This window comes from Lactuca saligna, chromosome 4 (genome assembly GCF_052625555.1).
Source record: "Lactuca saligna cultivar CGN05327 chromosome 4, ASM5262555v1, whole genome shotgun sequence".
Classification (NCBI taxonomy): domain Eukaryota; kingdom Viridiplantae; phylum Streptophyta; class Magnoliopsida; order Asterales; family Asteraceae; genus Lactuca; species Lactuca saligna.
This window is the reverse complement of record NC_136420.1, coordinates 223,129,377-223,133,808: the sequence shown is the minus strand read 5'-3', so window position 1 is coordinate 223,133,808 and position 4,432 is coordinate 223,129,377. Positions and strand designations below refer to the sequence as shown.

Below are 4,432 nucleotides of genomic sequence, written 5' to 3'. Positions count from 1 at the left end.
GGTGGTCGGGCCACACCCAAATGGGAATAAATACCCTCAACAAGCTGGGTACAATAATAGAATTCCCACAAATATTATCCAAATAAGTTCCCACCCGACTCCGAAAAGGGTAGATGGGTACCCCTCCCATATGTTGTGGGGAAGCATGTTCTCTCTCAATCTCCCCTCGAGCTCTAACATTCCTTCCCCTAGGCCTTGGAGGTTGTTGTGCCGGTTGCTCCCCATCTTGCCCTTCATCTTCCGTGGGTATAACAAAACCGCCCCCGACATTTACCACTACCCGCATAATTCCCAAAACTTAAATGGTCAAATCAACATCCGGTAATCAGATAAGATTCCTCAGAAAGTTAGGAGTCAAAATACGAGACGACCGGGCAAGGTGAGTCACCAAATGTCCTCCCGTAATCGGACTCCCGAACCTAGAATTAGTCGCTTTCTTCCCCATGAACCTCGCAAGCATATACGGTAAATCACAGCAAACCCCGGGAGTAATAATACTCCACAAATAGAACAAATTCTGAATAGGAACTTTATCTCCATGATGCTTGTGATTTATAGAAAAAGTGATAAGGTGATGTAGAAATCGATATACGGGATTTCGAATTTGTGACTCACTAGAGTCACGAGTATTGTACTCATAGTTGGAAATACTCAGCCAGAACTGGACATCCATAATGCTAGGATTAAAATCCCGAACACACCCATGCAAAAATGGTATGAAGAACGGAGATTGAGTCTCTACCTCCGTATAAAGTCCCATTCTCTAAGCAAATTACCGAAGACTACACTCCCTATAAACGCCGCACAACCGGAAAACAAGTGCCCAGTTATAATTAAAGTCAATGGTGTGTTCTTCGAAGTCTACGGTAGAGAAAAACTCCACTGATAATTCCCGGTACATGGGTTCTTGAATTGCGAACAAATTCCTCCACCCGTGACAAGTAAAGGAAAAATGGTCCCCCTCGTATACTTTTGTCCAATATTGTTCTAATTCAACAACCATTCCAACACCACCAAGCCATCCCCAATCGAGAATCGGGGCTATCGCAAATTCTTTGTTTTATAACCATCCCAACCGATTTTCATATGTAGTCAATAATGGTCGAGGAATGTTTCGTGGAAACCGATATAAAGGATGAATACTCGCTACATCAATTGGATTCTCCTTTTGTTGAATAGCCCTTTTAGGTCCCATAACTGAAAACAAAATTAAACCAAAGCAACAAAACATCTAAAGCATTAAAAATTATTCTGTTTACCCAGGAGTGACAACGTGGCTCAGCACGCCTCATCGTGGGACGCAATCGGGACGTAGGCTTAGATCAGTCACCGTATACACGATTTTAACCAAAAACAATACTTGGGGTTTGTTCCTATTGCTATTTAAAGGGCATGCAACCTAAAATCAGTAACCAATTTCAACCAATTTTGGAAATCTTATCATTCACATAAACCCTAACCATGAAAATGTATAAATTGTAAGCAATAACTACAATTAATGGACGAAATACATACCGGATGGAGGTAGATGACAAGAAATGTTACAAATTTGGAAGAAAAAATGAAGAAGTCGGCTGTGGGGACCTTGCTTCCGTTCGTGAGGTAGTAAACAAATGGGGAACAATTGTGTGGTCAAAGGGTTTATGAAATCGCCCCCGTGACTTTACTTAGAGGCCACGTCGTGGCAAGGTTTCCCACGTCGTGGGCTTTAATTAAAAATGAAACTTGTTCACATCGAAATCATTCCCAATTTATTCCTTATAACCACAATGTGGCACAACATTCCACGACGTGGATACTGTTTGGTCAAAAGATAAGGTTAGCTAATAACTTTTATTTAAGTTCTTTGTGTTCAACTTATTACCAAATCACCGCACAACTAAATTCTTTTTTTTTCAAGTAATAGCATATAGATGATGACCAGATATCCTCCCTACGAAAAAACTAAAAACTAAAAAGAAAGGAAAAGAAAATAACCAAACTCAGGTTGCCTCCTGAGAAGCGCTTCTTTTTGATGGAGTCGTGAACTGGACTCCGTGCCTCCTACGTTGAGACATCTGAAGAATCCAGTACTAGGAGCTTTTGTTCCTTGAAATGCCTCTTGTACGCTTGAACACGTCTTTTATACGCCTTTTTTGAATTTTCATTTTTAGCTTTGACCTCGTCTCCATCGAGCTTGCGTTTCGTCCCTTTAGTCTCCATGTTATCTTCATACTTAAACTCCTTGGTATCCTTTTCTTCCTTTACCACTGGACTTGTTATTTTTTATGTAATTTCCTCTTCATCACTTGTGGTCTCGTCATCTTCCTTGGTCACCCAAGAAATTGGACTTGTGTATGCAATGACTTCTACTAAATATGGAACACTTGCTCTTGGTTTTGTTCTTTTGACTTGATGAATTTTCTTGATCTCTTCTTCCATGAGCTTCTCTAATTCTTCAAGTTCATCTTCTTCATCAATGTTGAAAACTTCTTCATGAGCATGATTCTTTTGAAAGCCATCTTCCATCCCAAAAACTTCCTTGTCATCACCAACCCTCAAGGTGAGCTTAGACTCGCGAACATCAATAAGAGCTCCAGCAGTGTTTAACAATGGGCGACCAAGAATAATTGGTACATCAGGATATTCTTTCATGTCCAATACCACAAAGTCTATTGGAAAAACGAATTTCCCAATTTTCACTAAAATATCTTCCATAATGCCCAGGGGTTGTGTCACTGAACAGTTCGCCATGTGAATAGTCATTCTTGTAGCCTTCAATTTTTGAATATCTAACTTCTGATACAATGAATAAGGCATCAAATTAATGCTAGCCCCAGAATCGGCTAAAGCATCAACCTTCATGTTGTTACCAAACTCACATGGAAGAGTGAGGCGTCTAGGAGCCCCCATCTTCCTAGGTATCTCTCCCAACACAACTTTTGAGCTTTGCTCACTTAGAATAACTTTAGAATTCTTCTTTAGTTGTTGTCGAGTGGCTATCAAGTCTTTTAATAATTGTTGATACTCGGGAATTTTGGACAAGGACTCGACAAAGGGAGTATTAATTAGGATACCCTTCACGTGCTTAATAAACTCGAAATGTTCTCTTTCCAGTGGACTAAGGGCAGCTTGGGAAGGAAACGACAAAGGCGGCTGATAGGCTGAAACAAAGACATAATTTTTTGGTTCAGACATAGCCCATGACGTGAGTTTTTCGGGCTCACGTTGTGAGTTCGTCATTTCAGGATCTTTCTTATCTTCAAACTTGGGTTTCTTTGGCTTTGGATCGGGTTGTTGTGGCTCTTCTTTTAAGGCTTCTAGGAACTCATAAATGGCCTCCTCCTCAGTATCTATGGCCATTACATGAGACTGGGTCCTATTTTCAGGATTTTTCAGGGACATCTTTTCATGAACCAAAGTGTTTAGTTGACCAAGTTGCACTTCAAGATTATTGATGGAGGCTTATTGATATTTTTATCAAAGCTTGCTCTTGTACCATCAATGCATGATGATTTTTTACCAAAGTTCTTTATTCATTAATAGCAGAATCAGTAGCCTCGTGTATCTTTTCAGAAGCTTCCATGAACTTAATTAACATGGTCTCTAGATCGGGTTTCTTCTTGATTGGTGGTTGTTCTTGTTGGTAGAAGCCTCTGCCAGTTTGTCTATATGTTTCTTCCTTTTGCTTCTTGTATTCATCATAGGGCAGCCACTCTTTCTTTGGTTTCCTCCAATCTTCATCATAGTTGTCCCCACTCGAATATCAAACTTGAGCTTTCTTGTTTCCATATTCGTCCAATTTGCAATCTTTTGTCAAATGTGGACCACTACATCTCTCGCAACCAACTCTAATTGCATGAATGGATTTCTGCATTTGTGTTAATCTTTTCTCCATAGTGTTAAGAATTTCCATCACCGCAGCCATCTCTTCATGTTGTGCACCCCCAACTCCTTTAATACATTCATTCTTGGATTATGATATTCACGAGAGTGTTTTGCGACTTCGCCCAAATTTTTTTTTGTAAGTGGTCCTTGAGAATCAAGGAGTTGTTTTGTCATCACATTTACCCCGTCATAAAATATTGACACCTCTTGTTGAATGTTAAGGTCATATTGAGGACAATTCCTTAACAACCCTTTGTAACGGTCCCAAGCTTCGTAAAGTGACTCTCCTGGGTTTTGCTCAAAATTGGCTATTACCTTTTTGAGTTTAGCAATCTTGGATGGTGGACAAAATTGGTTTAGAAACTGCTCACGCATTTGAGCCCAACTAGTTACGGTGCTGGGTGGGAGTGCTTTTAACCAATCCTTTGTAGCTCCTTTAAAGGTAACGGGAAACATCCTTAGCAAAACGGTGTCTTTGTTAATATTTGGGACATTGATGTAATCAACAATGTCGTTCACTTCATCTAAGTGTTTGAACGCATCCTCGTGATCCTTTCCATAGAAT

General features: G+C 40.0%; 1 non-coding gene across 1 annotated transcript; it reads left to right on the top strand.

Annotated features, from left to right (window-relative positions):
* The first annotated feature begins 4,087 nt into the window (after positions 1-4,087).
* On the top strand, positions 4,088-4,194 carry LOC145044503 (small nucleolar RNA R71). Its single transcript, XR_013681451.1, has one exon. It is a non-coding gene; the product is annotated as a small nucleolar RNA R71 (small nucleolar RNA).
* Positions 4,195-4,432: the final 238 nt, after the last annotated feature.